Genomic DNA, 25,421 nt, shown 5'->3' on the forward strand with positions numbered 1-25,421 from the left:
TGCGGCGATTCGGGACACATGGTACGAATGACCGAGCGGCGGCTAGCTCCGCCCAGAACCGGCGCCCCTGCGTGGAAGTTCGGAATGCTGCATAACTTCGAACAGAAAGTGAAAGCAAACGTATTTGCACAGCTTTCTTGTTTGGAACAAACGATGACAATATAAACACGCCTATGGAAGCACTGTAGACGTGTTTCCACAAGGCCGCGTTAGCAGTAACGGCTCCTTTGATAGTCGCCGATGGCTATGTGGAGCCGGCAGGCACAGCTCGCTCGGCCATCGAATCCGGTGGCACTTGTGACACGATCGCCGATCGCTTGCAGCTCGTAAAACGAAGCGTCTATGTTAGTCGGCACAACGTGTACACAGTTACCCTACGCTTATATTACAGCACATTTGATTTCATTGGCGCCGACAGAAGCGAACGAGCATGCCAGGCGAGCTTGCGATCGCTGGGAGACCGTGTAGGCCTAGCTCGCCGGCCGTCTATCCGAGGCCGAGGGCCCATGCCGATGCGTCCGCAGCTCATACTTAAGCGCCTAAATTCATCAGCACAATCAATGCCTGAACATTTATGTTTTTCTTAAGTGAAAATACGGTTAGTTTTTTCGGTGCCGTTAGTAGCGATGAGTAAACACGCCAGTTAGGCGAACCGCTTCGTATAGACGATTGCTGGTGCATCTGCGCAGACGGCGTCAGTTTACTATATCGCACGACGTTTTATAACATGCACTCTTTTGAGGCCACTTTATTCTATAAGTTATTTCGTGTCAAAAACAAATTGCAGCTTACTTATGTGCCGCCGTCAGCGGCGAAAGAAGCCTTCGTTTCGACCAGGGAGAAAAAAAAACAGACATGATCGGAGCGGCGAGGCGCTCGCTGTCGGCTCCGCCCCGTCGGGTCTACGACGTGGCCGTGACGTTCGCGCTACCGGCGCTGTCATTGGCTGCGGCCGTCCGACCGACGCGGCAGTCGCATGACAATTGGCCTCGAGCTCCACCACTGGAAAAGCTGGCGCCACCGTCGGCGTGACGTGCTAGGAGGGATCACGTGGACATAGCGGCCGCGTCGGCTGCTTCGGGCGCGCCGAAGCGAGCTGAAAACGAGTTTAAATTCCCTCGTACGCTGCGGTCCTCATTTAATGGCGAAATTTTCCCGCTTCGAGTGTCTCCTTTACAACGCTTGAAAGCACTACAATAGGTAGTGGCTGCCTTTGAAGGCGCGCAACATGGTAGGCTACTGCTCGGTGCCGCAGGGCCGGACGCACGTAACGGAGGCCGGTGTCGGCCTTATTCACACGTAGCCGCAGGACAAGAAGCTGTGTGAAGCTTGGCTCGCGAAACATAAAACCGGCAGTCATCGGCTACAACTCGGGTATGCAGCAAGCACAGACGCGAGGAAGATTTCTGCTACGGCGCCCGGTCTGCGATGTTCTCAAAACGCGCACTCAGACGCTCGCCTGAGTCCGCTGCCCGACTAATGTCATGACGGTTTGGTCTATGAACTTGTCGATACTATAGATACTGCCAAGTTCAGTGGAGTGGAAAGGCAGCGGTGAGAAGCACATTTAAAGAAAGCATGGCATATGGTCATGTTTGTGTTATGAATTAATGCACTGGATTACAAAAAAGGAGCAGCGGGAAATTGCACGCTGAGAACGCCGATAAACATACAATGCGACGCAACTCGAGAAATAGTATTGAAAGGTCAAAGAATTTAGAAGAAAAAAAAAAGATTGCATCGTCGCGACGGCACATCACAGTCCCCGTAGGCGTCGAAGTCTCTACAATGAAATTATTTTTGAACAGCTCTGATAGCGCCCACGCAACAATGGTTGCCTGTATACTGTCAAATGCTCATATGCTGCGGCCTAAAGCTCATGGCACGGTGCGAAAACGCGCGCGCGGAGAAAGCGAAACAGTGCGCGGACAAGCATGCAGACGCGCAGTCGGTCGCTGCGAATCTGCGCGATCGCTGCATTGAGGCTTCATTCTATTACGCTCCATTTAGTTATACAAACACTATAAGAACATATTTCACATAGTTTGCTCTCAGCGTTTACCTACCTTTCACACAAGAAGCCGGTTTGGGAGACTCTATCGCGGCAACCGCGCGCAGTGGCGTTCACTGTACGTATTCGGTAAAGAGATAGCGTCTGTAAAAGACTGTGTGCTTTCAGTTTGCCCAAGAGTATTATTTAGACAGTAAGAAACTTCTCTCGTTTCGAAAGTACTTACAGAAATGTCCGGGAGAGCTCGCGCGTGGTGTTTTCAGTGAGCGCTGACAGCAAAACCTATGAGGAGCGCGTCACGTGATCCCTCATACTACGGCATCGAGGCGCTTCCGATAGAGGGCGACTCCGTAACTCCTCGCCGCCAATATTCAGCCGGTCGGTCGCATGCGCGGCGTGCGATCCGACGCCGCATGCGGCGGATTCTGTTGGGAAACCGTTGAGTGCGGCAGCCGATGCGAATGGTCGTACGACCGATCGCACGGAAAATCGCACCATGTGTCTCCCGCATCTCTGGCTAGGCGAGGTAAAGCGGGCGGCTTGGTGGCAGGAGCAGACGGCGTCGGCGTTCTGGCCGGCCAGCTGGCGTAGAACTCGGGCCCGAAGCCCGAGTGTTCTCGTCTCGCCCACGTGCGCAGAAGCTCGAACGCCGGCCTCGGGCAGCAGGCGGCACGACAGACGGGGCGGCGTTCTGGCCAGGCAGCTTGCGTAGAACTCGGGCCCGTAGTCCGACTGTTCTCGTCCTGCCCACTGGCGCAGAAGCTCGCCGGCGCTGAGGAGCTGACGGCACGCTCGGGTAGACGGGCGACGCACCGGAACAGGTTTGCAGGAGGTCCCGGTCGGGTGAAGTCCTGGTGGGTTCGGGTCCGGAACCTGACGGCCCGTCTTCAACGCCCGCTCCGGTGGTTGACCTCCTCCTGCCGTCGCTTCCTGGGACTCTCCTGGCGTCTCCCCGGCGTCTCCTTGCGTGTCCTCTCCGTCTCCTGCCAGCGCACCACGCTTTTATGCGAAGCATATTACTAGAGCTCAACCCAGCTCCTCAGGCGCGGCGGTGTCGCCTTCAATACCACGTGACACCGTGACGTCACGACAGAGGAGAAACGGGGCTCCAACTCGCGCAGTTGCTCGCGGCGTCGCCTTCAAGACTGACCACGTGACACCGTGACGTCACGACAGAGGAGAAACGGGGCTCCAACTCGCGCCGTCGCTCGCGGCGTCGCGGTGGTATATAAGCAGCTGCGCTTGCCTCTGCTAGACACTCACGAGGTGAGATGCCTCCTGGAGACAGAGCTGCTCGTTGGAATGAGAAGCGAAGGTTGCGGCGTGCTACAGAGACTGATGAAGAGCGGGAAGAACGCCTGGCCAAGCAACGTGCTCAGTATGCGGCTCGGCGGCAAGTTACTTACCAAGTTTAGCCACCAATATGCTTCGCATCTGACTAGGCTTAACCAAGCTAAGCCTCAGCCAATTTTTTCTTCTGGTCTGGCCGATTTGGCATTCTCGGATTGGCTGCCTGATGCCCCGTGGTCTTTTCTAATTGGTTGCTTTTCTTTTTATTGTCTTTCATGCGCCGCGCGTTCTCGTGCCGGATGGTCTTCGGCGTCGTTGTTTTCCTTCTTCTGCCTCGGCGCGCGTGCACTCAGTGTCGTCTGCTCCTGACCGTCCCGATCACCACACATTGTCGCGCGCCACACATCACAGCATCTGAAAGAGCACAATATGTCGTAGATGTTTTGGCACGACAAGAAGAAGGTCAGATCCACCAGGGAGGAAGTTCCTTCGGTACAGAATGCCACCCTGGAGGACATATCGGCGAACGAATGTGAAGGTAGGCGTAGAGCGCAGACGCTAAATGAGTGCTCGCAGCGATAGGTCTCGGTACTGCTCATCGGCGATGTTAGCGAAGGCAGACACAGAGAAAATGCCGTTGGCGGTACTACTGTTGGCGTCGTCAGGGTCGTCTACCGGGTAGCGAGACAGGCAGTCAGCCTCCTTGTGTAGTCGGCCAGATTTGTAGGTGAGTATACGAATATTCTTGGAGGTGTGAGGCCCAGCGAGCAACTCTCCCTGTAGGATCTTTCCGTGAGCTTAACCAGCAAAGCGCATGATGGTCTGTAACAACAGAAAAGGGTCGGCCATATAAGTATGGGCGGAACTTCGCAACCGCCCAAACTAGGGCCAGACGCCCACGCTCAGTGATGGAATACTTGCGCTCCGAAGGTCAGAGGAGAATGCTGGCGTAAGCGATAACAGGGTCGTTGGCGCGCTGGGGTTGCGCCAGTACTGCGCCAATTCCGTGACCGCTAGCATCACTACAGACATCGGTAGGCGCTGAATGATCGAAATGGGCCAGAATGGGATGCGTTGTGAAAAGGTCGATTAGTTTCGAAAATGCATAGGCCTCGTTATAGCCGCACTGGAAGGGGCGTCTTTCTTCAAAAGTTCGGTTAGTGGTCGTGCTATGGCTGCGAAATTTTTCACGAGATGGCGGAAATACGAACAAAGGCCGATGAAGCTTTTTTTTTAAGTTACGGGGTTTTACGTGCCAAAACCACTTTCTGATTATGAGGCACGCCGTAGTGGAGGACTCCGGAAATTTCGACCACCTGGGGTTCTTTAACGTGCACCTAAATCTAAGTACACGGGTGTTTTCGCATTTCGCCCCCATCTAAATGCGGCCGCCGTGGCCGGGATTCGATCCCGTGACCTCGTGCTCAGCAGCCTAACACCATAGCCACTGACCAACCACGGCGGGTGGCCGATGAAGCTGCGCACATTCGTGACACACTTCGGAATAGGGAAGTGCGTAACAGCATGGATCTTGCCTGAGTCCGGCCGCACTCCGTTCGCGTCAACGCGATGCCCAAGGACGGTAATCTGGCGGCGGCCGAATTGGCACTTCGATGTGTTGAGTTGCAGACCGGCTCGACGAAAAACGTCCAGGACTGCCGATAGGCGCTCGAGGTGCGTAGTGAACGTTGGGGAGAATACTATAACGTCGTCCAAGTAGCACAAGCACGTGGATCAGTTGACATCGTGAACAAGCGAATCTATCATACGTTCAAAAGTGGCAGGGGCGTTACACAGACCGAACGGCATTACTTTGAATTGATAAAAACCGTCGGGTGTTACAAAAGCAGTCTTCTCGTGGTCGATATCGTCCACGGCAAGCTGCCAGTAGCCGGAGCGAGCAGAAATAGCGAGCACCATGGAGGCAGCCAAGGGCGTCATCAATCCGAGGTAGGGGATACACGTCCTTTTTGGTAACCCTGTTAAGGTTCCGATAATCCATGCAAAAGCGCCATGAGCCATCCTTCTTTTTGACCAGCATGTGGGAAACCTTGTCGGACTCGGTCATATGTGCGTCAACTTTGTGGCGCAGAGCCAAGACGTCCTTAATGTACGAGAAGTAGGGCGCCGTTGACGTCTGCACAAGGCTGCATAACGCCTTCTGCGCGGCAAGTTGGTGACCGTATTGGTTGCCGAACAAGTCTCGGAGCTTTTGCTTGAGCGAATCCCAACTGGTGAGCTCATCTTCGTGCGTCCGAAACCAAACTCGAGGTGTGGCACCGAGGTAAAAGACTACGTTGGCGAGCATGATAGTAGGGCCCCACCGGTTATTGCGGCTGACGTGTTCGTACAGGCTGATCCAGTCCTCGACGTCTTCCCCCTCCTTGCCCGAGAATACGCCAGGATCACGGGGAGCGGGGAGAGTGATGTAGGTCGTCGAAGTGGCAGCAGGTGCCGGGGGCGGCTGAGTCGAGTTGGTATCGCCGGGTGCCATGAAGGAAGGCTCGACGTACCGTCCACTGCTAAGCTCCGTAATGAGGTACAGGGAACGTCCACCTCCGCCAGATATGCTACGTAGGAAGACGCAGACGAAACGCTGTATACAAGTGTATTACGAGAGAACACGCCGCACATGGCCAAGAGGCAACAGCCTGCGCTAGCCTCCAATCGTCGTCGTCGTATTCTCACTGCTCGCCTCTTCGTCATCGCAAATACTGATCCATAGTAATTTCATAAACATCGCGAACTTGATGCGGAATCCTTCTTTTCGCCTAAATCGATACACTGAACACTGGGAGGTCCCACGCCCTCTGACTAACTATGGCCTTCAAGCACTCTTCTACTGTCTTCCCTCAACACTTAACAAATACAGTCTGGGTGATGCAAACATGCGCCATATATCCAAGAACACAGTGCTGCAGAAATTTCTGTGAATAATAATTTTTTTGTGTTGTCGCTTGAAAAGTACATCTATGTTCCTTTCCATGTTGTAATTTCTGGTTTTCTTGCATATATGTATGTGTATATGCATGTATATATATATGTATATGTATATATATATATATATATATATATATATATATATATATATATATATATATGAGGAGTTTTTTTTTTCGAAATGAGCCAAATCCACAAACCGAAACTAGGTCAGATAAAACGGTAATGACAAGAAAAACTAGGCAACTTTCTCATAGAAAACCCGTTGCAGCGAAACGGGTCAAATAACGCCTGGCGAACGTGTTCACAGATCGTATTTCGTATCGAAATTGAGCCAGATCCAGCTGTTGCACGGATCAAAATGAGCCAAATCCATTTGCCCAATAGGAGAACACTTTTGGCGTGACGTCATGTAGCCATGGCAGCCTCCTTGTCAGTTCCCGCCAAGGAGTTGGTTCCCGCCTGACAGCTCAGAGTGTTTCGTTCGTGTTTTCGCGAGATCTTCGCTTTTCTGATATCGTTGTTCATGGATTCGGATGGCCATGAAGAGATCGGCGAAAATCTATCCCTAGACGTCGACGACGAAGTGATTAGAAGCCGCATCACCACCGTAAAAGCAAGAATGCGCCGTTGCCAATTAGAGACGATTAAGCACTACCTACTGGAATGCCGGCGTTTCTCCACCATGAGGAAAATGAGTTTAGAAATTACAGTGCGACAGCTTAGCCTGCCATTGAACACTCCGGTACTACTGTCTTTCGGAGCGTCTGAGCTTGGGCACTCACAGAGGAATGTGTGCTTCGCCTTAGAAACATTTATTATCGAATCAAACCGATTTCATTGATGACCGTATTATTATATTCATTCCTCCTCTATTGCCTTATTGATATATTATAGACAATTATTTTTTTTCCTCTACGTAGCATGACAATCTACTGAACCGTTTCGATTTTCCCTCGCCTAAATTCATGTAACAAAATTTTAGATTTTTACCTCCATTTTCTGAACACATAAGCAAAGTCTGCCCGACTCTTGGCCAATCCCCGCGAGTGGGTAAGCGCCACACTCGTCAAGGACATCATCATCATCATCATCATCATCATCATCAAATCCAAAATGCAGTGCCCTGCTGCCAATGTTACTATAGCTTTTCTGTCAAGATTACATGATGCCATTCTCGAAAGCCAATTTTAATAAAGTTTTCATAGAAATACCGCCTAAAATCCAGCGTTTCAATTCAATACGAGCCAAATCCAAAGTTCTCACCCTAATATTGGGCATATTTGCCGCATAATTTTTCATTATTTGTGGTCGTAAACTTGCCCTAGCTGAGATGTAAAGCATATCATATAATAGCTTTGATAGCGTTGCATTTAGGTCCGGTAACAAATTTTTGCTTTTTTCTCAACTTCCGTTTACGTGGATTTGACCCATTTCGAAAAAAAACTCCTCACATATATATATATATATATATATATATATATATATATATATATATATACACATATACAGGCACGTACCCAGGATTTTTTTTCGGGGGGGGGGGGCCACCACCTCCATCATCATCATCTTTACCATCATCCTGTTTTATGTCCACTGCAGGACGAAGGCCTCTCCCCGCGATCTCCAATTACCCCTGTCCTGCGCCAACCGATTCCAACTAGCGCCAGGGAATTTCCTAATTTCATCGCGCCACCTAGTGTTTTGTCATCCTCGATAGCGTTTCCCTTCTCTTGGTACCCATTCTGTAACCCTAATGGTCCAACGGTTATCTAACCGGCGCATTACATGACCTGCCCAGCTGCATTTTTTCCTCTTGATGTCAATTAGAATATCGTCTATACCCGTTCGCTCTCTGATCCAAACCACTCTCTTTCTCTCTTAACGTTATGCCTAGCAATCTTCGTTCGATTGCTCTTTGCGTGGTCCTTAACTCGCTCTCAAGTCTCTGCCCCATATGCACTGGCAAAATGCACTGGCAAATGCATTGGCACTGGACATATTGCAGTGGTAAAATGCACTAATTGCACACCTTACTTTTCAATAATAATGGTAAGCTTCCTGTCAGGAGTTGGCAATGTCTGCCGTATGCGATCCAACCTATCTTTATTCTTCTGTGAATTTCCTTCTCATGATCAGGGTTCCCTGTGATTAATTGACCTAGGTAAACGTACTCCTTCACAGCCTCTAGAGGCCGACTGGCGATCCTGATCTCTTGTTCCTTTGCCCGGCTATTTATCATTATCTTCATCTTCTGCATAATAATATTCAACCCCACTCTTACACTGTCTCTGTTAAGGTCTCCAATCATTTGTTGTAACTCGTCTGCATTGTTCTTGAATAGAACAATCTCATCGGCAAACCGAAGGTTGCTGAGATATTTGCCGTCGATCTTTACTCCTAAGCATTTCCAGTTTAATAGCTTGAATTCTTCTAAGCATGCAGAAAATAACTTTGGAGAAATTGCGTCTCCCTTTCTGACCCCTTTCTTTACAGGTATCTTTCTGCTTTTCTTGTGTAGAATTAAGATAGCTGTAGAACCTCTGTAGATATTCTTACGCGAAGGATGAGTCAGTAAGACGAGAAATTATTTACAGATTATATTTACAACAACGGTTGCAGCGCTGACCAGTTAGATTCACAGCGCGAGCCCAGTTAATTCTCCCTTCCATTTTCTGGAGTGATGGCGCCTACGCGCCTCGTTCAAACAAACAAATACCACACGCATGTAGCAATATTTTCCAAGCTTTTTACGTAAGCGTTCTGTACTCCTTGATTACGTAGTGCCTCTACGATTGCTAGTATCTCTACTGAATCAAATGCCTTTTCATAATATATATAAGCCACATACAGAGGCTTATTGTACTCTGCAGATATCGCGATAACCTGATTGATGACATGGATGTGATCCATTGTAAGGTATCTCTTCCTCAAGACTGCCTGTTCCCTTGGTTGACAAAATCCATTGTTAACCTTATTCTATTGGAGATAATTTTGGTAAATATTTTGTATAATACTGGGAGCAAGCTAATGGTCCCATAATTGTTCAATTCTTTAACGTCTCCTTTTTTTGTGGATTAGTATAATGACTGCATTCTCTCAGTTTTCTGGGACCCTTGCAGTCGATAGACACTTCGTATAAAGAGCCGCCAGTTTTTCAAGCATTATGTCTCCTTCATCTTTGACTAAATCGACTGTTATTCCACCTTATCCTCCCGCTCTTCATCGTTTCATGTCTTGCAGGGCCCTTCTGACCTCATCGCTAGTTATAGGAGAGTTTCTGTATCCTGTTCATTACTGTTTCTAAGTGAACTATCGTGGCTCCTCTGGGTACTGTACACAGGTCAGCTTATAATTTTTCCGCTGCTTTTACTATATCTTCGAGATTGCTGATGATATTATCCTTCTTATCTTTTAGTGCATACATCATGGTTTGTCCTATGCCAGGTTTCCTTTTTACTGATTTCAGGCTGCGTTCATTTTTTACGGCTTCTTCAGTCTTTCTCATGTTATAGTTTCGAATATCAGTTATTTTCGCCTTGTTGATCAGTTTTGACAGTTCCGCGAATTGCGTAACGCTGTGAGGCCGCCAGTCCCATACAACCGCGTAGAGCGCAGGACTATGCGATTCTAGACGTACTCCGCTCGCTGCGAAAGGTTAGAAAAACACCCACATAAGCACAGTAGAGAAGTGGCTACGTGAGGCGGTTCGACCGATAACTGTAGAAGCGTCATTAAAAACAAGTAATTGTTCTTCACTTCCGGAGGCGTTTTCTCTACTTCCTTTTTAAATACAAAAAATGTTGATCCATAAATATCCGCATAAACAACGGTTAACTTTCTTATTATTCGCTTTTGCTTGCAGTTTGGTTGTTGCCTTGGCTCTCTCCCTTAGTAGATTACTTAATTTCTCAACTCCTTGCGATTTTTGTTTCCAGTTGCCAATTTTGCACGTAAAGTGTTATACAATTATGGAAAAACAGATGAGGTGACGGGCGACAGTCATCTTGCTTATGGTTTTAAGGGTTATTGCAGGGTATCATGATGGACGCACTTTCACATTATTTTATTTCCCACCTTATCTAACCCACATCACGTGTATATGGTTGCGGGCATCCGACAGCCTCGCGGCGAGCCGTAACTCAAGGAAATAATGAAGCAAAGGGATAAGTTAAACGCAATTGGCGTTTTCTCCAGCCGCAACTCGTTCCATGAGAATACAGACCAGCTGAGTAACAGCCGCATCCCTCTCCTGGTCCCAGGATCAGCCTAAACAAAGAAGGTTGAACTAGCAAAAGCAGCAGCTTTGCTTATATATATAAGTGCGTGTATATATATATGTGTGTCTGTGAATATATATATTAAGCTTGACACAAGTATGTACAACGAATATCGTGCCATGATGCTGTCTGTTGTTCACGGGGAGGTGGGACTAGTCAAGCTGGCGTTATGCAGCTTTCATCCTGCCATCCCCACCGCTTTGTATACATCAGTGTACTTATGTGGTAAATAAACTCCTTCTTCTTCTTCTTGAAGTTGTCTAACATTGGCTTCTCCTGAATAATATACATTTTTTATTCTTTCTTCATTCACTCATTCTAGCACACAAATACTTTTCATGCGGTGGTTGTATGGGTAGGCGCGACACAAACGACAACTAAATGCCTCATGATCTGGTTAACGCTGTCCTAAATACCGAAGTACACAACGCTCAGCACTAGTGCTTACTACGTTTTACAACATTATGTAATAGAATTTTACACCTCGACACCAATGACACCGAGAACCCTTCTTTGGCTACGATGGATAATTCGGATAGTAGTGGCATGCAGGTCCCTATCTACTTCGCTGAAGATCCTGGCCTGTTCCTCGCTTCGTCAGCCGATATTCTGCGTGCCATCCCCTTCGGTGACGTGGTCCTGACTCCTGAACCATCGGCAAGTTGGGCATGGTGACTTCTCCAGCAGAGCATATAAAAGCGTCGCCGACAGCTGCCTTCTTCAGTGGACGTGTTCACAGCTGCGCTAGTGGGATGCTGCTTCTTACGCAGATCGGTTACCTCAAAAAGGTCAAATGCATTTGCTGGGATTGTAGCAACAGTCCATCACTTCACCTTGCTTCGCCGGGGAGGTCATGCACCCTGTTATTTCTTGGAACCTAGGCGGCTGCCGGATAATCCTAATCCATAAGAAAGGGGACGCCGAAGACTTGAAAAATTATATACCGATCAGCTTACTGTCGGTTGTCTACAAACTATTTGCTAAGGTAATCGCAAAGAGAATCAGGAGCACCTTAGACTTCTGTCAAGCAAAGGACCAGGCAGGATTCCGTAAAGGCTACTCAACAATAGACCACATTCACACTATCATGCAGGTGACAGAGAAATGTGCGGAATATAACCAACCCGTATATATAGCCTTCATTAATTACGAGAAAGCGTTTGATTCTGTCGAAACCTCAGCAGTTATGGAGGCATTACGGAATCAGGGTGTGGACGAGCTGTATGTAAAAGTAAGGAGAGATATCTATACCGGCAACACAGCCACCGTAGTCCTCCATAAAGAAAGCAACAAAATCCCAATAACGAAAGGCGTCAGGCAGGGAGATACGATCTCTCCAATGCTATTCGCGGCGTGTTTACAGGAGGTATTCAGAGACCTGGATTGGGAAGAATTGGGGATAAGAGTTAATGGAGAATACCTTGGTAACTTGCGATTCGCTGATGATATTGCCTTGTTTAGTAACTCAGGGAACCAATTGTAATGCATGCTCACTGACCTGGAGAGGCAAAGCAGAAGAGTGGGTCTAAAAATTAATCTGCAGAAAACTAAAGTATTGTTTAACAGTCTCGGAAGAGAACAGCAATTTACAATAGGTAGCGAGGCACTGCAAGTGGTAAGGGAATGCATCTACTTATTGCAGGTAGTGACAGTGGATGCAGATCATGAAACGAAAATAATCAGAATAAGAGTGGCCTGAGGTGCGTTTGGCAGGCATTCTCAGATCCTGAACAGCAGGTTGCCATTATCCCTCAAGAGAAACGTGCATAATAGCTGTGTCTTACCAGAATTCACCTATGGGGCAGAAACCGGGAGTCTTACGAAAAGGGTTGTACTTAAATTGAGGACGATGCAACGAGCTCTGGAAAGAAGAATGATGGGTTAACGTTTAAAGGTAAGAAAGGAGCAGGTTGGGTTAGGGAACAAGCACGAGTTAATGACATCTTGGTTGAAATCAAGAAAAAGAAATGGGCATGGGCAGGATATTTAATGAGGAGGGAAGATAACCGATGGTCATTAAGGGTTACGGACTGGATTCCAAGGCAGGGGTGGCAGAAGGTTTGGTGGGCGGATGAGATCAAAAAGTTTGCAGGGACGACACGGCCACAATTAGTACATGACCGGGGTTGTTGGAAAAGTATCAGACAGGCGTTCGCCCTGCAGTGGACGCATCCAGGCTGATGATGATGCCATATTCCCCCACTGACTTGTTTCCAGCCTGCTTCTTGCCTACCTTGGCATTGAAGTCGCCCATGGGTATATGTATTTTGTTTTCACTTTACCCATCGCCGATTCCACGTCTTCATAGATGGTTTCGACTTGCTGGTCATCATGACTGGATGTAGGGGCGTAGACGTGTACGACTTTCAATTTGTTCCTCTTATTAGGTTGCACAACCAGACCTGCCACCCTCTCCTTAATGCTATAGAATTCCCGTATGTTACCAGCTATATCCTTATTAATCACGAATCCAACTCTTAGTTCTCGTCTCTCCGCTAAGCCCCGGTAGCACAGGACGTGCCCGCATTTTAGCACTGTTATGCTTCTTTTGTCCTCCAAACTTCACTGAGCCCTATTATATCCCATTTACAGCTCTCTAATTCCTCCAATAGTACTGCTGGACTTCCCTCACTAGATAACATTCTAGCGTCAGGTTCAGATTCTAATGGTGGCCTGTCCGGATCGAGGGATTCTTAGCAGCCTCTGCTTAGTCACAGGTCTGACCGCCGCTGTGGCCTGTTGCTGCGCAGCTGCTGGGGACTGAGGGCGGATGTTTGATTGTTGTATTCATACAGGAGGTTGTGGCCAATACTTCACCAGGGTGGCCAATCCTGCTCTGGTGAGGGACTGCATCACCGGTTCTGGTCACCGGGATCAGGCCTCACTCCAGGCCTGTTTATGCAATTTTATCAACACGCGGATTTTCTTACGTTTTGTTTTAATCCACTGGAAAATTGCGTGGCACCGGGACTCGAACCACAGTACTCTTGCACGCGAAGCGGATGCTCTACCTCTACGCCACCGCTACAGCATACATATGCCTAAATATATACGGAACCTCACGGTGTGGCAAGGATGACGGGAAAAACTTTCTTGGAGTGCCCATATAAATCATATGGCAATACAAATCACTATTTTGCCATAAGGGCGGAATAGTGAATGTGATAGCAAGATATTAGGCTACTACACGCAGTAAGTCTCGTAGCTCAAGTGGCAGTATGAATTGCACCAAACACACACTGACTATGGAAACAGGCGTGGCATGACGGGCGCAGGCGCACATGGGTAGAAAGAACTCGATGACCGCGAACAGCATCGACTAGAGCTAGAGGGTTTTGTCTGCGCGGCTGCTGTGCCTCACGTTTATCTGCTGCGACATGCTGGCGGCGGCCACTATGTGCTACCACTTCGTGCTTTTGAGCTCCAGGGTTTGCTTGGCATTGTCGCGTAGCCTCGATCTTCCCAAAGGCTCACGTCTGGGAGCTTCCCGCGCTGAGCTGCAGTTTGCGCCAAACAGGCAGCAACACATCGTTCCTGCGTCTGGACAACTCAGTGGCCCTAATGCGTATGCAGGTTTTCTTTGCTTCAGTGCGATTAGCATTTCACAGGAGCTTCTCGGCTGGCGCTCTGACAGTTAACACGCGAAGGTTTGTTCGCACGATGTAATGGTCACGATGCTTCGCTATAGGAAGCACGCCCCGACAGGTTCTACGACGGCTGCTATGTGCGGTAAAATATGGCCGAAACTGGCAAAGTCTGCATACCTGCGTTAGAATTTGTTCCAGGAAGCAAAGCTGTCTTATAGCCGTGCCACCGGGTACGTTTCAATGCCATTTGAATCGAAGGGCATTAGCATCGAGTGACATTATTTCAGCAGCGCGACATTTAAGGCCATTTACATCGAACGATTTCATCCATTGAATGAGTTCGAGAAACTCTTTCGGATTCGAACACGAAGCGATTGTGTACTCTATACCTTTGAGGGATTGAAATATGACCTTGTGAGTTCGTAAGTTGATAAGTGCTCATTTAAAAATATAAGTAATGTTGAGTGTTTTGAGGTATCTGGGGTATCCATTTCCATTTATCGATTTGAAGTTTCCATTTCCACGAGAGAAAAAGCTGTATGGCAGGCTGCCACAAAATGTTGTTTACTCTCCCTTGCAATGTCGTCTGGCCGCTGCAATTTACTAGTCGGCCACACTAAAAGCAATCGGGCACTCGTATGCGCGAGTGTTTCCGGCTTCTGGAATGGCATCAACAGGGCTGATGCCGAATACATGTGCGATAATTCTGTCTTCTAACAGTCTATCCACTCCCACCGTCACACCTTTCCACTGAGATGGGCTGTAGCAGCCGTGCAGATCGGCGCTCGGAAATAGATGAGGCTTGCGCCAAATATATGAAAATAAACAGCGATACATGGAGGACTTGCTTGAAGGGACTTGCTCCAAGGTTTCACAGATTTCCTTCATACCAACGCTCATTTTTATGAAATATCCAATGCCCTCGGTGACCACTGGAATCAGCAGCCATCACAGCTGCACCAGCAAACGAGTTTGCTTGAATGTGCTGCTCAATTTCGTTACTGCGTCTTGTTTTGGGGTCTTTTTGATGACCGAACCTCCTGCTCTGATTAGTGTGCTTTGCTCGCAATACAAAGGAGACAGTAACAATCCGCTGTTCCTGCTGCAGCTGAGCGTCGTTGTTCAGCGCTGCCACGTCTGTCATAATGATTGTGTTCAATTTATTGGCTATGGCAACTAAGCTGGCTAAGCCTTGTCTAGGCAAATGGTGGCCAGATGTTCTGAAATGGAAGGTTTATATACGTGTTCTTTCTGTGAAGTGACGCCCAATATTTGTTACAAATTAAATAGATTGGCATTCCGACATTCCACACATACCTTTTTCTAGTTTTCTGTAGGCTATTTTTTGGGAATGATTGCCATTAGTATGATGACTGAATTACATTATTTTTTTTTCTGTGTAGCACCGCCACGAGTCGAATGTCATTCGCTGCCCCGAATTTCATTTGAATCTAATGACATTAAAACCTACAGTGTGACAGGTGTACAACCGGACGTCTGACAATACAGCTGCTTTTTCTTGCGTCTGTACGATTGAAACAGGAACTCGCATAGGTATATTTCGCCTCCTGTCCTTCAAATAAGAAGAAACAGGAACGCATACAGTTGGCGTGAGTAATATTCTGAGAACTCGTATTTGAGCTGGCTAATATTATTATGCGCTTTTTATTCGTGCAAGGACTAGATTTGGTCTAAGAGCGCCATGTCATGTGCTGATGAGTTCTCAATGTGTCATAAATTAAGTGAACAATGAATTAGAAATGCTATACGTAACATGGCTAGTTACTTAAATGTGGCTTAGAGGCGGAAATCCAGCTAAGGCTGTGCTGCGCCAAACACGAGGTGTTTTAAAATTCAATTTAGGAAGGAAAAGGCTGTGTCAATATTTTATATCTTAAGTTTGAAGCCAGTGTCGCCTAGAAATTCACGCACGTCAGGTAGTGGGAGTATCGGATCATCTCCTAAACCTAAAGCAGGGTGTACAGGTACGTGCAGTTGATATAAGTTGTGCAAAAGGCTTCTTGTGCGTATTTCAATATGTGTACATCTCAGCATTATATGCCTAACTGTTATTGGTTCTTAGTATTTGTCCATGGTGTGTCTTCTTTCATAAGTAAATATTTGAGTGTGAGGTGTGTGTGTCCAATGCGTAGTCGGCATAAATTTACTTCAAAGAACCGCTCCTGGTGGTAATATGTCCACAACCAGGGGATCGCACTCGGATTTCAGATGTAGAGCCTTTAGTGCGCTTAAGTAACTACAACCTATATAGCATAAACTTCAGCCGTGAAGACAGAGGAATATTTTTCTAACCCAATACTTCTTTTCCAATTTTCCATTATGGGCCCCACGTGATATATTGTTTTCGAGCCATCAGTGTAAAATTCCAGGCTATTTTGATATTTCTCCTGAAGAACACGACATTTTTGTGTAATGTGTTCACGTGGGGTGTCTCTTTTCTTTACATGTGTTAGTGTCCAGCCACATAACTGTGTTAAATCGTACCTCGGGGGCAACCATTGTGGCTTTTTGGGCAATCTGGAGGACTTCGTGAGAAATGTCTTAGCCCCGACAATGTTCCTCATATCGCAGGACAAGCAGCCTAATCATGATCAGTTTAATTGTATGGTGTAAACGTGAGTTGCATTGTGTGATGATGTTGCTAGATATGTATTGCGGTGTTGACTGGATTCTGACTACGTAAGAAAAGGTGAGCAACGCTCTGCGCTGCGACAAGGTCGGTTCACTACACTAAGCGTATAAACTTGGAAAAGGTCATGCTTTGTAGGCACCACTTGCCAGTCGCAGTCCTAGGTTATGTACTGGATCAATTCGTCGGATCCAGGACTGTCTGGCTGAGCCATAAACTACGGAGCCGTAGTCTAAAAGGCTACGCACAAAAGACCGGTAAATACGTAAAAGAGACGTTTGGTTAGAACCTCAGTGCGTATGAGATGATACTTTCAGGATATTCAACAGTTTATTTGCTTTAATTTTTAGTGCTTAATTGTGGGCTAGGAAGTTTAGTTTTTTGTCAAATATTAAGCGTTCTGCTAAGTATGCAGCCTTGCGGCAGGCCCTTTTCCAGGATAAATGTGCGCGAGAGCACAGTGCCTAGACGGTTTTGGAATGTTCTATTTGACATAAAATCAGCGAGACAGTTTACCATTTTGCCATGGATTCTTAACGCGGCGAGGTCACGTAAGATTTCATATCTCCACAAGGTGTCATATGCATTTTCTAGATCGAAGAACACTGCCTGGCAGTGCTGTTTAAGCAAGAATCTTTCACGTATTTCATGTTCGAGTCGCACGAGGCGCTCAGTCGTTGAACACCCTTTTTTATAGCCGCACTGGTAAAAATCAACGGAGTTCCGTATATCAAGCATGAAAGTTAATCTCGCATTTACAACACTTTTGTGCGATTTCGCCAAACAGTTTGTAAGGGAATGGGTCGAAAGCTTCTTGGGAATGTGGAGGATTCACCTGTTCTTAAAAAAGGCACAACTGTTGCGTTTTTCCAACCTTTCGGCATGATTCCTGATTCAAATACTTTGTTGAAAAATTTAAGGAGAGCATCTACGGATGCTGCGGACAGGTCTGCAAGCGTGGAATAATGGATCCGGTCAGGACCTACTGCAGTTTTTTTTTTGCCAGCAGAGAGTATTCAGTTAAATTCTTGTAATTTAAATGTAGCGTTGTATTTTTCCCTTGAAATACAAGCAGTTTGTAGTTTCCCCTTTTCTACCAGCAGTTTGTGTTTGAAGGACGTGTTTGAATAGTTCGCCGAGCTAGAGACGTCATAGAACTGCTTCCGAAGTATATTCGCTTGTTCTTGTACTGTTGTCTGAGTGCCTGAAGGTGTAAGTATAAGCATCTTGTATGATAAATAGTCACCCCTAAACTTCCTGACCTGTTCCCACATCCTTTTGTATGTGATGGTGCTATTATATGCATATATTAATTTCTGCCATGACAATTCTTCAGCCTGCCTTCGAATATATTGATATTTCACTTTGGCTTGTTTGAAATTCAGAAATTTGTTATGTGTTAGATGTTCACGTGAGATTTCACAGGCCTTATTTTGATGCTTTTTTGCGTCGGTGCATTCACGTGTCCACCAAGGATTAGGCTTTTTCTGAACAATGCCAGAATATTGAGAAATAGCCTTTTCAGCTGCTTCAATTATATAATTAGCAACTTTTTTATTATATTTATTCATGCTTACATCTGTCAAAATAAGGTCCTCCAGCCTGGCACTTTGTGTGAAAACAGAGAAGTCTGCCATTTGGAAATTGCAATTGCGCGGCTTATGGGATAAAACGGGTAGCGTTGCTGTGAGGTTGATTACATCAGGTAAATGATCACTGCCATATGAAGTCTCCAGTACTTCGCATTTAAAATTTATAAAAATATCCGGTGAGCAAAATGCTAAATTAAAGCAGGTGAAATTACATGAACTCGGTGAAATATATGTTGGCGCACAGATGTTTTTGAAAATAAAATCTTCGATAAGTTGTTTTCTTTGGTCAATCTGAACTCTGCTCCAAAAGAATGTAATGAGCATTATATCTCGTACTAGAACAAAAGGCTCCGGCAACTGGTCAATCAAATTTTCTATGTCTCAAGTAATGAGTTTAGTATGGGGATGAATGTATAATGAACAGATGGGGACAGTCTTAAATGACATAACAGTCACAGCTACTGCCTCGTGTGGAGTACTTAATAAAACGTTTGACGTGCGGATGCCGCCTTTGACGACAATAGCGACACCTCCTGATAGATGACTGGAGTACTCACGGTCCTTTCGTGCGACCGTAAAACCTTTAAGAAAATGTGCATTTTTGTGGCCTAAGTTCATTTCTGGAAGGCAGCATCCTAGTGGTGATAACTTATTTATAATGTCTTTGATGTCACCTAGATAGTGGATTAGGCCTCTATATTCCAAGAATGATGAAAGCCATTTTTATGGAATTGGAAAATTTTATTTATGTGTGTGAGCTTACAAGTCACAGTTGACGTGTATTAAAAGTTGATTATTTCCATCAAGGACGGTAACCGTTCAGGTTACTCGTCCCTTCATCGACGTAGTTACAATAAGTCTGTCCTTCTAAGCGTGCTCCAAGGAGCGCGGATGTTTTGGCATCAATGACGCCAGAGTTTTCCGGTCGAACTTCATCGCCTTCTCAAGGCACTCGATGATCGAGAGCCCGGCGCCGAGGCGTGTATCTCGGGCCGTGGTGTTCAGTTCAACATTGGCCCTGCGGCACTGTGGTCTGGTGGCGCGTCTTCGATGATGATGAAGCAGCACTGGCAGCAACCAGCCAGGGGGTGGATGGAGTTTCTACAAGGATACCGGACGTGGACCCTGTAGACTCCTGAAACCGGTGTGGCGCTGCCCCCTGCCCCCTGCTCCCAACACCAAACACTGGCATGGATCACTTAAGGTAAGTGCCTTAGCCTTTACCTCAATTCATAGAATGAAATCTTTTTCTTTACGGTCATAGTGAATATTTCTTTTTCACTTTACCAGCAAGGGCAACTTCGCGAGTAAGCTGGATGATTGCCTTTGCAATGGACACATCGTGCGGGAGCATTGTAGTTATCAGAAGGATGTCATGGGCACTACATTTCGTGTATGTTTCTATGCCTTAGTAACATTGTGATGCATGCTCGAACCTCTGATGCCTGAAACAACGCCTCGGGTTCGGTATGTACGGCCTGACGTTGATTTTCAAATATCCTGCATCTAGTCAACTAGGTAGAGTGCTGCTACCAAATGTCGCTATCACATGTTTCGTCGGCATCTGCTGGTCATTTGGTCGTGCTGGGATTCTTTGTACCTTAATTACGTTTTCCTTCTGAAGTCCTTCAAACACTTCTTCGTCACTGAGGTTCAGGAAGTCTTCTCCTGAAATAACTCTCCTGCTTGTGTTGAGTGAGCGTCAGGAGAGATTGTCACTTTATGTCACTGATACTCGTGAGTTTAGCGAGCGTTTCTAGCTGATCTTTCTTGGTCAGCTCAAGGAGGAGGTCTCCGCTAGCCATCTTTGAGGCTTTGTACCCGGGTCCAATTCTGTTTGCTAGGCATTTAGAAGCTGGAAATGGTGGCAGTTTTCTAGGTTGTGCTGCATTCACTGTGAAAACTATGGTATTTTGGAAATGTCATCGCTTCGTTTCGAAAAGAACTGGAAAGTTGCTTCAGTGTGGCCTCTTTTCAGAGGCCTATCTGAAACTCGGGGGAACGTTTCTGCCACAGGGTGGTTTCGAAATTCGGCGGTGGTGGTAGCCACCTACCACCCAGCTGGGGATGCAACAGGTTCCAAATAATTTGCAAACGCCAGCTACACACCGCCTCTTAACCCAACGCTGAATATATTACACACTATTAACCCTTACCGCCATGAACTTCGGAAGTAAGTATAAGTAAGTAGAAGACAGGAAAGATTGAAAGTGAGACAGAAAGAAAAAGATTCAAGAGGGCGACAGGGAAAGGCGACTGGCAATTTCCCCCGGGTGGGTCAGTCCGGGGGTGCCGTCTATGTGAAGCGGAGGCCGGGGGGCCTTAAAGGTCCGAACACCCGGCGTCGGCTCCACCCGCAGGACCCCCTTTTCCCCAAACACGGCTACACACAGGAGGGGCCAACCCTCGTGTGACCGGTATGTTGTGTAGCAACACACCAAACACCTGCTGACGCAGACGCCCCTGCGGGATGTAACGTGACTGTAAAAATGCCTCAATGCATGTTGCTGCAAATTGCGTAAAATATGTGAGTTTTAATATAATGAGAATGACTACGGATCTGAGCTACGAGCATAGGAGTTTCCATAGGAAGAGATGATATATTAAAACGTATACAATAGCACTGGTGCCTCAAGAGGGTCCTTGAAGTGAAAGGCTGAGGGGCAGGTGCTGAGAAAACTATTTGGGCCATAGCTGCCGTCTGCAAGGCGTGGTTGCGCTAGCGATAACGCAGCCAGATGCTTTGTACGTTGTCTGCGTCTGCTAAATCTATAAGGCTGATTTAAAATAAAAGAAAATGCCTCATGGTTCAGAAAGAATGCTGGGTGAAGAGGGATGTGCTGACGATATGCGGGATAAAAGTGCTTTTTACGCTCGGTTTCTTGTCAGGGCACTGGAGAAGAACATGGAAGACTAAGAATGTCACCACACCTGTCACATGTCAGAGGATCATTCTCAGTAAATAGGTCATCCATAGGTATGTCCATAGGCATTTTCTATCCTTAGCCTGCCGAGATGCACTTCCTTGTGTCTTGTTGTTTTCGTGCATATCCATTTTCTTGTTTATGGTTTAATTGTACGTAGCTTATTTGCACTTCCGTATCCCACTACCTTTGCCAATATTTCCGCAACTCATGGCGCAAGAAAGGCTTTAGCTCTGTGGGAGGGATAGCTATGTTTTTACCTGTATATTCAAAAACTACCGACACAGTAGTTTTATCTGCAACTACATTGGCTTTTTTGCCAAGCATACTATTGTTTTCCAATTTTACCCAGCATACTATGACGACTTGGTAGCACATGTCATCTGAGCAGAACAAGCTCCACAGTTCGTTAAAAAGTGAATTCTTGTGTTTTCGTAGACTCACTAGAGCTCGAACAACGCTCACTGAGCCTCCGAACACATTTGATTTCGTAACATTCATTAGCGTTGTCTGTTTAAATGCCGAGAGCACTGCGAATGCCTCCGCTGTAAAAATACTTGTATGTGGTTTTAGAGCACCAGACATTTAAAAAGTGATCCCAGAGCTGCACAACCTACATTGCTACGAGGTTACGAATCGCCCGTGTGAAATTCTGCACATGGGTGCGTCGCGAGATGTTCGAGGAAGTGGCAACGTATATGAGTCTCAGGTGCGCGTTTGGAAATCTCTGTAAGGAAGACATCACACTCGATAGTCTGCCATTTTCAGGGAGGTGCGAGCCAACTGAGCACCGTTAGATAATTATCTTGAAGTAGTACCTGTTTCTTCAGCGGACGCTGCCAAACACAGGGATACACGAGTCCTCCCAGAAGAGCGGTTTCGATGAAGTGCGGCAGGGGATATGTCGCTTATAGTGGAATGGCGTGGGTGTTTTACATCTGCCTTGATCTTCGGTTGATAAACTTAAATAAGTTCTTTGGAGAGGCAGGGATCATTCATCCAACTAAATATGCAGGCTTTGTGCAGGGCTGGTTCTGAAGATGCCTGTCGCAAGCTGGATACCTAGATGGTGACCGGGGTCTAACATCTTTAAAGCACTAGGTTTTGCAGAGTTATAACTTATGACTCTGCAGCCAAGGCGTGACCATATAAGGCTTTTGTATAGGCTCGGAAGGCACCTCCTGTCACTTCCCCATGATTTGCGCGATAAGAGCTTTAGGAAATTTATAGGCTTCAGATACTTCGTTTTCAGACGCTTCAGGTACCGGACAAAAGTTAACTTGCAATCAAAAATGATACTTAAAACTCATGTTCACGGCTCACCAATAGTTGCTCTCCGTTGACATATATCACAGGATGCCGTAGTATAACTGTTTTATTTAGAAAAGCGGGCGAATGGGCTTGCCTGAGGTTCTTGTCTAACTTCATTTTCCTCCCCCTACTTGGACAGCACGTTTCGGCCAAACTCTACCTGTCCGTCACCGACAGCAAGATTACAAGATTTGCAACCGACATGCAGATTATCCAGATACACAGAATTAAACACTGTACGTGGTGTGACACTATGGAGATAGTTAATTTTTAAAACAAATACAGTACAACTAAGCACACCACCTCATGGTACAGCAGTTTTCGGTGTAAATAGACAAGATAGGACCACACCTACTTCAGCACAGAATGTGGGGTTCAAGAGATAACTCGAAATCACGTTCAGCAGGTTGCCTCGGAGGACAGTTCCAGACAGACCATTAAGGATTCCAAAACGCCATGTAGTGTCACATGCTTTCTCCATATCTAGAAATCTGGATAAGAAAAACTCTTTATGTGCAAGGCATCACGGATATTTGCCTTGATGCAGACAAGGTGATCTGTTGTGGATCAACCTTTCGTAAAACCACACTGTAAGATATCTAGTGCATTGGGTCTTTCAAAAAAAATAGATCAGGTGCGTGTTAGAGCTATAGGTCTATACTGTTGGCCAAAGTATTGCCCTCTTTGAGAATAGGAATTGGTTTGGCCTCATTCCAGGCAGCCTGCCGGTAGCGACCAGATAATATGAAGTTAAAAAGCGAGAGAAGTGTTTCGTGCGTTTCAGGGTGTAAGTATTTGATAATGCCTTCAGCTATTTTTCCGCCTCCTGGCGGCGACTTGTTACAACTCAGTGACTCCTGAAACTCCGCCATGTTAAATGGATGGTTGCATGATTCATTTTTGTTGTTATTTTCTGATCCAGGGGCAATTGTTCTTTGCCGCTGGTATCGCATGAATAAATCTGCGTAATGAGCCTAACCGGACATATACTTGAAGGGGATTCATAGAAAACGAGCCTGGTCTTCAAGAGTACGTCCCTAGTTGTTTACTAACAATTGAGGATGGATTTGCGGGGGTTTAATTTGTTAATTTGATTGCAGGCTTTTCTTTCGTCTGTCTGAGACGTTATGCCTGATACGTATTTTCGCCAGCTTTCGCTTTTAGCATGGCGGTCTGTTCTTCTATCAATGTTCGTTTTCCTAAAGCTTATGTAATTCTCTTTGGTTGGAGAGTCACCAAAGTGGCCCCAAGGCTTATTGTGCTGCCTTAGGGCTTCCGTGCAATCTCTCTTCCACCAGGCAACAAGTCGTTTGGAATAGGACGCTTGTGCTTCTGGGATGCATATGGACGCTACATTCACAATAAATGATATGCCATTAGCCACTGCGTCGTTGCTGTTAACTGTACGGACATCATCTCAGGTTAGGTGAGTGAGCTCTCTGTATCGTTTCCTGTCGGGAGAGCAAATTTCAGCTGGGGAACATGAGATAAAGTTCATAAATGAAACCCCCAGCAAATCCAGCATCAATCGTTAGTAAACACCCAGGGACATACTCTTGAAGACCAGGCTCAATTTCAATTTTGCGAAAACGTCAAAAGGCTCATTAGCGAAAAAGCTGGCGTTCGGCGTCCGTTGCAAAGCAACGGCACCTAAATTTCAATTGGCTGCGACACCACGTCCCGAGCGTGCCTCGGTGGAGTTCCCGTTGGTTGCGACTCGGCCTTAAGGGAATGTTATCCTTTACTTACGACCGCCTTTTTATTTTTCCATGTCGGACAAGAGTGGGCGCAATAATCAGCATGTTCACCGTCGCAGTTCGCGCAATTAAGTGCACCGTTACAGTTATCTGAGCGATGATCATGGTTACCAAACTTAGCACACGTTTGTCTCTCCCAGCAGCTTCTCATACCACGGCCATATCAGAGACATTTGAAACATCGGCGTGTGTTTGTGATGTAGACCCTTGGGTGAATCTTCATATACCCAGACTCGATTATCTCGGGCACTTCCGGTGTACAAAGAGTTAGTATCAGAAGTTTTGTTGGAATTTCTTTGTTCTCCTGTGTAATTTTTATTCTATCTACCTGCATGACGTGCTGGTCCTTCAAGACCTTTACGGGCTGTTCTGCACTCAAGTTCAAGAGATCATCATCTGATATCACTACTTCATGTATTCAGGGGCCGATGAAGCGTCACGATGGTTGGAGCATCACCAAATGCCAGCCGATTTGAAATCTTTCCATGCTGTAACTTGTCGCGTATCGTTTTTGTCACTGTGTAGCCAGTGTGCGTCCAGGAGGCATTTAGCAATAATGAATGGTGAGATGTTTCTGACCACCCTTCCAGGGTTCTCGGTATGTGAAATATGGTATGGAGAGTTTTCTTTGCGTTGTAAAAAATATCGAAAACTTCTTGGTTGCTAATTTTTTTGGAAAGAAGATGATCAGGTAGCTTCGGAAAGGAAGATGATGCGGATCAGGCGCGTGTTAGAGCTATAGGCCTATGCTGTCGGGTCGAGTCCTTGCCCTCTTTGAGAATAGGAATTATTATTCCCTCATTCCAGGCAGCCTGGAGGAAGCGACCAGAGAATATGCAGTTAAAAACCGAGTGAAGTGTTTTGTGCGTTTCAGGGTGTAAGTATTTGATCATGCCTTAAGCTATTCTGTCTCGTTCTGGCACCGACTCATTACAACTCAATGAATCCTGAAACTCCGCCATGTTACATGGATGGTTGTATGATTCATATTTTTGTTATTTTCCAATCCAGGGGCAATCGTACTGCTTGCTGCCCTTAATTCTTAATCTTAATTAATTTCTGCAGCAATGCCAGCCACC

Source organism: Dermacentor albipictus, chromosome 9, assembly GCF_038994185.2.
Source record: "Dermacentor albipictus isolate Rhodes 1998 colony chromosome 9, USDA_Dalb.pri_finalv2, whole genome shotgun sequence".
In the NCBI taxonomy this organism is placed as follows: Eukaryota; Metazoa; Arthropoda; class Arachnida; order Ixodida; family Ixodidae; genus Dermacentor; species Dermacentor albipictus.